The following is an 11,315-nucleotide window of genomic DNA, read 5'->3' as shown; positions in this document are numbered from 1 at the left end:
GATTCTAATTTATAAAAATGAGTTACCAGAGACTTACATGGATTCATGCAGTTTTTGAGCAAAGTACAATGTAACTCTGCAAGTACAAATTCACCCCACAGACGTATGTGTGTGTGTGTGCACGCGCGCGTGCGCACTCGTGTGTAGGAGGGTCTGTGTTTGTAGATAGGGCAATGCGATCACCTGTACTGTGACATGAACCCAATGACCATGGGTACCGAATTTAGCTATCAGTCTCTGCGGGGGCACTTTTAGCTGCTGCCTGTTCCGAAGACCGCCTTGGAGAATTGTCACCCAAAGATCCGAGGTCGAATGTCCTGGATCACTGAAGTGTTCTCCAACTGGGAAGGGGAACACCTGTCTGTTGATTGATGTGCAGCGCCCGTTCCATTGCTGTCGCCTCTGCTCAGCTTCACCAATGTACCATGTCTTAAGGCATCCTTGTCTGCAGCATGTTGTTTTTTTAGATGAGCATCAGTCTAAATATTATGGCATGGACTAGCACCTTCAACATATTATCTGTGCTGACACTAACTGGTAAAGTCCACCTGAGAATATAACTGTTAAAAGAACGTTTTTCGATTTACATAAGAAAGAAATGAACCTAACATAGTCATTCTAACATATGGAAGACTTAACAAGCAATCAAGGTATTTTTCCAATGTCTAATTTCAGTGACATGACACTGTAACCTTTCGCTATAAATTCTGTACCTTACCACTGTGTACTCCACAGCCACCTGATGAAGGAGCAGCTCTCCAAACGCTATTGCTTTCATTAAACCTTTTGGACTATGACCTGGTGTTGTGCAATTTTTAACTTCGTATAAGAATGCGGATCTCACAATTAAAATAGAGACGAAGAAGCATTTATTCTCTCAGACAGTTCTGTATCAGTGGACTTTCTTGTAGCAGAAGGCTCTGAGGAAGTGTCATTAGGTGTAATGAGGCTGAGATCGGTAGATCTTCAAACAGCAAAGACATTAAGCGTTATGGCGAAAGGCAAGAAAGTGCAGTTCAAGGTTATCAGATCATATATGAAACCGTTCAATAGCGGAACAGACTTGGTGGTCTGAATGGTGACTATGTGTTCCTAAAATTGTGGGCCTTAATATGAAGCTGCAAAACCGACCTGAGTAAAATGTGCCAAATTTAAAATAGCGTGGTCCCCCGGAGCACTGAGCCGAGGTGCAATGTACAAAGAACAACACACAAAGGGCAGACAATATTGGGTCATTGATCCGTAGTGATCAGTATACCAAGGTAAAAAGGAAAAACGATATTCAGTATCTACATTGAACCCTGCTCCACGAGGCATGTAGTTAACTCTCACAAACCACTATTCCCCTTCCGTTTTCCTGACGCCCCCTCCGTTCTTGTTTTAAACTGATTGAACGTCAAGCAATTGCTGATGACATTGCTGATGTGGAACTGTAGCATATAGAACATAGAACATGAGAGTGCAGTACAGGCCCTTCGGCCATCGATGTTGCGCAGCCCTGTCATACTAATCTGAAGCCCATCCCATCCACACTATTCCATATACGTCCATATGCCTCTCCAATGACGACTTAAATGCACTTAATTTTGGCGAATCTACCACCGTTACAGGCAAAGCATTCCATGCCCTAACTACTCTCTGAGTAAAGGAACTACCTCTGACATCCGTCTTATACCTTTCTCCCCTCACTTTAAAGTTGTGACCCTCTTGTTTGACATCCCCATACTTGGAAAAAGACTCTCCCTGTCCACCCTATCTAAACCTCTGATTATCTTGTATGTCTCTATTAAGTCACCTCTCAGTCTTCTCTCCAACGAGGACAGCCTAAAGGCCCTCAGTCTTTCCTCATAATACATTCCTTCCATACCAGGCAACATGCTAGAAAATCCCCTCTTCACTCTTTCCAACGCGTCAACATCGTTCTTATAATGCAGGACCAGAACTGTTGACAATACTTCAAATGTGGCCGTACCAGATCTTTGTACAGCTGTAGCATAACCGTCTGATTCCAGAACTCAATCCCTCTATTAATAAAGAACAAAACACTGTTTTCCTTCTTAACAAACCTGTCAATCTGGGTGGCAACTTTCAGGGATCTGTGTACATGGACACCGAGATCTCTCTGCTCATCTGCACTCCCAAGAATCTTACCATTAGCCCAGTACTTTGCATTCCGATTACTCCATCCAAAGTGTATCACCTCACACTTGTCCACATTAAACTCAATTTGCCACCTCTCAGCCCAGCTCTGCATCCTATCTATGTCTCTCTGCAACCTACTACATCATTCGTCACGATCCACAACTCCACCGACCATAGTGTTGCCTGCAAATTTACTAACCCACCCTTCTAAGCCCTCCTCCAGGTCATTTATAAAAATAACGAATAGCCCTGGACCCAACATCGACCCTTGCGGAATTCCGCTAGTAATTGGACACCAAGATGAACATGTTGCATCAACTGCAACACTCTGTTTTCTTTGAGCGAGCCAATTACTGATTCAAACTGCTATGTCTCCCACAATCCCGTTCCTCCACATTTTGTATAATAGCCTACTGTGGGAACCTTATCGAACACCTTGCTGAAATCCATATACACAACATCAACCTGCTTACTCTCATCTACCTGTTTGGTCACTTTGTCAAAAAACTCATAAGATTCGTTCGGCATGACCGACTCTTTACAAAACCATGCTGACTGTCCCTGACCAGAATATTCTTTTCTAGATGATTATAAATCCGATCTCTTATAATCTTTTCCAACACTTTACCAACAACTGAAGTGAGACTCACTGGTCTGTAATTACCAGGGTTGTCTCTACTACCCTTCTTGAACAAGGGAACCACATTTGCAATCCTCCAGTCCTCAGGTACTATTCCTGTAGATAATGATGGTTTCTAGATCAATGGCACAGGCTCGGCAATCTCTTCATTTGCTTCACAGATGATCCTAGGATAGATCCCATCCGGCCCAGAAGACTTGTCTATTTTCACACTCTACAGTATTTCTAATACCTCTTCCTTGTGAACCTCAATCTCTTCGAGTCGAGATGCAAGTATCTCTGTATCCTCCTCGCCAACATTTTCATTTTATATAGTGAACACTGTCGAAAAATATTTATTTAGTGTTTCCCATGTCTCCTCTGACTCCACACACAACTTCCCACCATTATTCTTGATTGGCCCTAATTTAACTCTCGTCATTCTTTTATTCCTGACATACCTATGGAAAGCCTTCGGGTTAACCCTGATCCTATCCGCCAACAACTTCTAATGTTTCCTCCTGGCTCTCATGTCTCCTCCTGGCTCTTCTGAGCTCTCTTATTAGTTCATGCAGTGAAACGATTCTGTCTGCTGCACATCATTCTGCTTCGAAATATCAAGCCGTATTTCATATTGATTACTGTACACGTTAACCTTTATCAAGCCATGACAGTGAAATCACTGAATCCGCATCACTATACTACCAGGGAAGATTTCTGTTAAAATCACCCTGGACACCAAGAAATACGCCATTCTATTCTCCCATCCTTCTGTGCGTGATCCCCTCGGCCGTATTCCGGTCTTGTTGGTTGGTTTACAATACTGAGGCTATCCAATCATCTTTGCATTTCAGTTTCTAAAGGATGAGACCGTCTCTCTGAGCTGGCACTGTGCTTGCTCAGTGGTGATAACACTGTCCTTGTAAACTAGAAAAGTGCTTGAAATAGTCCATTCCTGTTTTTCATTCCAAGAACTTGAGGCAAACCGTTTGGCAGGACAGGAAATAGCGGGCGTGGGCAGTGATCAAGTTTGGCAGCAAGAACGAGGTGAGGCAGTATAAACTACAGAGTAATGGGGAAACAATGGGCAAGGAACCCTGGGACGGGAGGGGCTGAATGCTTCCTTTCTTTACTGTAACCAGACATTGGTGTTGAACTCAGAAATGGGACAACATCAGACAAGTCGGTGAAATCTTACTTTCTGCTTGTTTTCTCCCAAGGCCTGTGTCACACTAGGGGAAATGTGTCTGCGTGCTTCAGTCTATGGGTAAAAATGGGGTTCAGTTCCCATCTTAAACTTTAATCCCACTTATTATGTTTTACGAGATTAAAACGTTCCAGAGAAATTAGCATTCAGGTGAAACGTCAGAGTTCAAAAGGTTACAGACCAACTGCTGGGAAACAAGATGAAGGGACCCGGTTCTGTGCTGTAAACACTCCATAATTCAATCATTTTTGAGGGGAAACATATCTGCAGTGACATAATTCCAAAAACTGTGTTATGAAGAAACGGTGCAACGGCTTCTGCCCTCATCCCTGGTGGTCTAGTGGTTAGTATTCAGCGATTTAACTGAGTGGCCTGGGTTTCATTACCATTCAGGAAATCAGGACTTCTTGTTCCTGATGCAGAGAGCGCAGCTCTACCAGGAATCTGTTTCATGCCTTAGATCAGTCAAAACCCCAGCTCATCAAAGAAGTGAAAAGTGCCTTCCCTCTCTCTGCACAGTCAGACAGTTAATCCTTCATTCTCCTCTGATTCCACTTTCCAAAGAATTTCAAAATATTGTCAAAACTGAGTCTCAGCTATTTCTTTTCTGTCTTTTCATCCATCGGAGCTGCAGCGATTAAGTGCGTTGGTTTCTAAAAACGAAACGTCCCTATGAGCAATGTATTGGGCTATTCCAGGATTGCCTTCTCTGACGGCGCTGGGACATTACTGATGTTGTCTATGATATGGAAGTGCCAGTGTTTGAGTTGAGTAGACAAAGGTAAAAATTACACAATATCAGGGCAGAGTCCAGCAGGTTTATTTGGAAGCACTAAGTTCCAGGGAGCCGCTCCTTCATCAGGTGGTGTTTTTCTGCAGAAACTTGGTATGTGTGTCAATATGCGCGATCTTTTGGAAGACTGACTGGCGACTGACTGTGTGGAGTTTGCACATTCTCCCTGTGTCTGCGTGGGTTTCCTCCGGGTGCTCCGGTTTCCTCCCACAGTCCAAAGATGTGCAGGTCAGGTGAATTGGCCATGCTAAATTGCCCGTAGTGTTAGGTAAGGGGTAGATGTAGATGTAGGGGTATGGTTGGGTTACGCTTCGGCCGGGCGGTGTGGACTTGTTGGGCCGAAGGGCCTGTTTCCACGCTGTAAGTAATCTAATCTAATCTAATCTAATCATCTGGACTTTAACCGACCGTTCGTGGTGTCGACGGTACCCATGACGTGGAGGTGTTGGTGTTGGACTGGGGTGGATACATTTAATAATCACACAAAGCCATTTTAGATTCCAACAGTTGACAAACACCTGATGAAGAAGCAGTGCATGGAACACTGGTGCTTCCAAATACGTCTGTTCAATACAATCAGGTGCTCTGTGATTTTTACTCTGATAGCTCTTGGTAATGTTTAACTGATCGAAGACAGTGAAAGAACTTTCGTTCGTAGAGATGAAAATTTCAAATATTATCCACCTCAGCATAACAAAAGTGATGAGGTTGGATTTGTGATGAATCTCCACAATGCGCTTGCGCAATGTAAAAGTCGAACATCCAACTGCCTGATCCAGAGCCAGGTATAAGAATGGTTTTACCACTGACCAGATGCACAGCTGAAAGTTTACACGCTGCAGAGCTGTGGTGTTAACAAGGACATGAGCAATAACAGTAACAGTCACAAGGTGAACAAAGAACAAAGATAATCACCATCATTGATTCACTTCAAATTGTCCTCAAAACAACGAGCATTCACAATCTGATCAGCCAATCAATGAGGTCACTGCCGATCTTGGAAATTGCAACTGACTTTTCTGCGTTTTCACCATAATTTGAGGTAAATTCCAGCCTAATCATAACATCGCATATTCCCATTAATTTTTATCTTTAGATAACGTTAATGACCTGTCCGAATTTGCAGGAAATGAGTGAAAACGTCCTTCCGATGACATAATCCAGTGCAGAGTTGGCCAGAAATGAAAAGACAAAGACATGAAACATCACTCCCATTTTTCTCTGTACCAATGCGTTTTCCTGAGTTGAATATTTACAGGACTTGTCTTTACTATCTAAAGAATTAATTATTTTCCCGGGAAAGATTCTTCATAAATCAATTAACATCTGAGGTGTTGAAACATATTTTACTTTAGATTAAAATAGTTGAATATCCTTTTCCCCCAACCTAATGTCCCAATCCTTCCTCCTCTTCCATGTAAATACAAGCTGCTCCAGGTGCTGTTGGAGCTCCCAACCTGACGTTCCAATGCTCCTTGCTGCTCCATGTCAATAGAAGCTGCTCTTCTTGAGGTTGGAGCTCCCAGTTTGATGTCCCAATGCTCCCTGTTCCATGTCACTACCAGTGATGCAGTTGAGGTTAGACCTACCACTCTGATGTCCCAATGCTCCCAGCTGTTAAATGTCACTAAAAGCTGGTCCTTGTGAGGTTGGAGCTCCCAGTCTGATGTCCCAATGTTCCCTCCTCCATGTCAAGAGAAGCAGTCCAGTTGAGGTTGGGTGTATCACTCTGCTGTCCCAAAGCTCCCTGCTGCTACATGTCATTAAAAGCTGCTCCAGGTGAGAGTGGAACTCCCAGACGGATGTCGCAAAGCTTCTTGCGCCATGTCAACTGGAGCTGCTCCAAATGAGGTTAGATCTTGCATTCGGAGGTTCCAATGCTCCCTGTTGCTCCATGTCAACAGAAGCTGCTCCAGTTGTGTTTGGAACTCCCAGCCTGATGCCTCAATGCTCCCTGCTGCTCCATGTCAATGGAAGCTGCTCCAGGTCTGGTTGGAACTCCCAGACTGATGTCACAATACTCCCTGGTTCACGTCAAAAGACGCTGCTCCAAATGAAGTGGGAGCTCCCATCCCTGGCAGCTCACATACGTCTATACCATCATAGAAATACTGCCCACTGAACATCCCCACCACTGGACCCATTGGTGGAATATCCACATCATGAGAACCTAATATTATTTTTAGTCACCACCGAATCATTATTTCCAAAAGTCATTCTTTCTTAAACCTTATTTCGCATGTGCATACTGCAGTCAATCCGAAATAAGATAATGGTGCTAATTGATGTATGCTTAATAAAAATTACATCCTATTTTTCATGTTGAGTAACTGCGAGTTAGCAAGGACAATGTTTGTATTCAAATCACACGTTTATTCCAGGTGAGAGAATGTGGTTTGCATTATTTAAAATGAACTTGTTCACTGCGTAAAATGATCAAATAGATCTCAATTTCAAAACAACATTGGAAACGTTGTCATCCATCTTGAAATGTGGTGTCTTCTTCTTTCAACCAGACGGGTATTATATCGAAAAGTCTATTACTGATATGCGTACAGACACTTTAAATCGCAAGGATTGTGAAGGTTTGTAACTCAGGTTGAGGTTTAGGGTATAGGTTTGCTTGCGGAGCTGGAGGTTTGACATCCAGATGTTTCATTACCTGGCGAGGTAACACCATCAGTGGCGACCTCCATGTGAAGCGAAGCTGTTGTCTCTTGCTTTCTATTTATATCTTTCTCCTGGATGGGGTTCCTGCGGTTTGTGGTGATGTCATTTCCTGTTCGTTTTCTGCGGGGTTGACAGATGGCATGTAGATCTATGTGTTTGTTTATGGCGTTGTGGTTGGAGTGCCAGGCCTTTGGGAATTCTCTGGCATGTCTTTGCTTAGACTGTCCCAGGATCAAGGTTTTTCCCAAGTCGAACCGGACTACCAAAAATACATAAACCAGGAGCCCCCCTCAGACCCATAGTCTCATTACCCGGAACACCAACTTACAGGCGGGCCAAAGAACTACACGCAAGACTGAAATACCTCATAGAAGAGTCACAGCACTCCATCCACTCCACCCAGGAATTCCTAAAAAATATCAAAAACACCAAAATAGAGGAAGAAGAAGCAATGATCTCATTCGACATAACAGCACTGTTCACCTTCATCAACATCGACCTGGCAAAGGAAACACTTACCACACTTTTAGAAGAGACCATCACAGACACCAACCACCATCAATCACATTACCAACGAAAACATCATGAAGCTAGTGGACCTGTGCCTCACCACCCACCTCACTTTCAACAACATCGTCTACAAACAAACCAACGGCACACCCATGGAATCTCCGCTGTCAGGATTCATAGCAGAGGCGGTAATGCAAAGACGAGAACAAACAGCCCGACCAACAATCAAACCAAAAATCTGGGTCCGCTACGTAGATGGCACCTTTGTCATCACAAAACAAAACAAGATAGAAGAGACATTTGACATCATCAACAACACCTTCACAGGCATAAAGTTCACCAAGGAGGAAGAAACCGACAACAAACTCACATTCCTGAACGTCACAGTAGAAAGAAAGGACAACGGAGAACTACAAACCTAAGTATACAGAAAACCGACAAACACTGACCAAATACTTAACTACACCAGCAACCATCCCAACACACACAAACGAAGCTGTGTCAGAACACTATTCCAACGAGCCACCACACACTGCAGCACAGACGAACTTCGGAAAACAGAGGAGAACCACCTATACAACGTATTCGAGAAGAATAGATTCTCAAAAAATACAGTTCGCAGATTCCTCAAGAACAAACCACGACAAGCAGACCAAACACAGCCAGAAACCTTAACTACCTTACCATACATCGAAGAAGTTTCAGAAATGACAGCCAGACTATTCAGACCCCTCGGAATCCTAGTAGTACACAAATCCACCAACACTCTCAAACAAAAACTAACAAACTTAAAAGACACAGTTCAACCCATGGACAAAACCAACGTCATCTACAAGGTTCCATGCAAGGATTGCCACCAACACTACGTAAGACAAACAGGAAGAAAGTTAGCCACCAGGATATACGAACACCAGCTCGCCACAAAAAGACACGACCTTCTCTCCTTCGTAGCCCTACACACTGATTAAAAATACCACTATTTCGACTGGGACAACACATCTATCCTGGAACAGGCTAAGCAAAGACATGCCAGAGAATTCCTAGAGACCTGGCACTTCAACCACAATGCCATAAACAAACACTTAGATCTAGATGCCATCTATCAACCCATCAGAAAACGAACAGGAAATGACATCACCACAAACCCCAGGAACCCCATCGAGAAGAAAAATATAAATAGAAAGCAGGAGACAACGGCTTTGCTTCAATTGGAGGTCGCCACTGATGATGATGTTACCTAGCCAAGTAATGAAACGTCTGGATATCAAAGTTACAGCTCAGCGAAGCAACCCTCCACCCTACATTTTAAATCATTTTTCATGTTTATGTTCCATGAATCTGCGGTTAATGATCCACAGTTTAGTTTCAATCCCTATAGGTAACATGCTGATTTCTCCAGTTGTTCATAGTTCAATGTGATGCATCCAGTGTGTGCATAACGAGAGGGAGCTTGCTTCCCACATCTTGTGTTTATCTGTGCCTTATGTCCAGCATTCATCAACGGCGAGAGCAAGGGGCGAGGGCGAGACCAATGTGTAAGTCTCTCCGTGCCCATGCACGGCACCCACAGCGGCAATTCTCCACTGTGCATTTACAGCCAGTTCTCAGTGCCCCTACACCCACGCCCTGCCCCTTTTGAAATATCTCCATTATTTTGTGCTGTTTCGCTGTGCTCTTCTCACCAGGATGAATTACTTCCACTCAACTTCCTCCAGATTTCATCTGACAAAACATTCATTAAGATTCCCTTTGCATAAACATGCATTTCGCAGCTCTCATACGAAAAAACGTTAACAGCAGCTTGACTTGAAAAAGAAAATCGCGCTCCTTTTCATTATCCCAAAGCAAACTAGATTTCAATGCAGTTTAGTCAAACGGCGCAAACTATCCCTTGAGATTTTGTAATAGCGACAATGCATATAAACTGACCGTTGGAGTTCCAGTTTCAATGCGACAGCTGAAAAACCGCACCGTTGAAAGCCGTTGATGACAGTGGGACTCGAATCCACGCGTGCAGAGCACAATGGATTAGTAATCCATCGCCTTAACCTCTCGGCCACCACATCACAGATGCTCAAAAAGCTCTGACCTTATGTATAATTGAATTTCGTAAATTATGCAGAGCAGCAGATATTTCTCCCTGGTGTTGGTGAAATGACAAATAATACAGTCCGGTTCCAAGACTATGGTCTGACCCCTGGGTTGTGGGGCAAGTGCACTCCCACTGTCACACTGTGCACACAGTGATCTGAACAAAAATGAGGAAATGACTATGTAACAAGGTCTGTTGAATTCTGTGAAATTTGAAGTCAACGGAATGAAGAACCCGAGACAGCAGGAGGTGTTCTTTCAATAAAGAGTTGGATAGAGCTCTTAAGGATAGTGGAATCAAGGGTTATGGGGATAAGGCAGGAACAGGATACTGACTGAGGATGTTCAGGGCATGACCATAATGAATGGTGGTGCTGGCTCGAAGGGCAGAATGGCCCACTCCTGCACCGACTGTCTATTGTCTATTAAATTGCCTGTGAGGAATTGTTTTCCAGACTGGAGGAGAGTGCATAGTGCTCAATGTCATTATTCCGAAGACCTAACTTCCACTCAGATGTTTTTGACACGCACTTGTGTACAGAACAGACAATTTCAAAATCCAAAATAAGGCTAAACTGACAATTGATCTCAACAATGCAAAAACCTTGATGCGTATCATTTTCCTGGGCGTGCGACACCAAGTCACTGTATGATCACAGCAACACAGTGAGCAAGTGTCAGAAGGAAAATGAGTGCAGTGCCAGAGCGCATGCGGGGAGCAGCACGTGACACACGGGGAAGTGCATTTCCCACAACAGGAACACTTCCCAAACAGCGGAATGCGGTGGAAGAATTCAGAGGGAGTTTGCACTATGAAATTCGATGCCAGAGACACAATGGAGATCTGTCATTGAGTCTGTTCAAGATGAAGATTTTAAGATTTCTACAGATGCAAAACAAAATAAAAAGCTCATGAGTTAATGAAGGCAAAAGATGAAATTGTACATTTCATCAATCTATCCATCTTTACAATGAGTACCTCACCACTTTCCTCACTCGGGGACAGAACCACTGTTGAAGATGATAATATAATCCCCGTTACTTGCCATGGAATCAGAGAAACTCGGTTTCCCAAACGTTAAGGTAAAACCAGGAATGTGGAGGTAAGCATTAATGTGTTGCTCCTGTGCTGAAGGTGACCAGTGCACGGTATCTCTGTTCCAGTATAGTGGGCTGTGCTGTGCCGAAGTTTTAATTTTGAGCCTCACATGGAGCAGCTTCAATTTGTCGTCGTGTTGAGGGGTACGGACAGAAGGTGATATTGAGCAAAGCCAAGTTTATGG

General features: G+C 43.7%; 1 non-coding gene across 1 annotated transcript; it reads right to left on the bottom strand.

Annotated features, from left to right (window-relative positions):
- Nucleotides 1-9,925: 9,925 nt before the first annotated feature.
- On the bottom strand, nucleotides 9,926-10,007 carry trnas-acu (transfer RNA serine (anticodon ACU)). The gene has a single exon. It is a non-coding gene; the product is annotated as a tRNA-Ser (tRNA).
- Between the last annotated feature and the right edge of the window lie 1,308 nt (nucleotides 10,008-11,315).

Source organism: Chiloscyllium punctatum, unplaced genomic scaffold (genome assembly GCF_047496795.1).
Source record: "Chiloscyllium punctatum isolate Juve2018m unplaced genomic scaffold, sChiPun1.3 scaffold_127, whole genome shotgun sequence".
NCBI lineage: Eukaryota > Metazoa > Chordata > Chondrichthyes > Orectolobiformes > Hemiscylliidae > Chiloscyllium > Chiloscyllium punctatum.
Note: the sequence above shows the minus strand (reverse complement) of the source record. Positions and strands in the feature narration are given on the sequence as shown.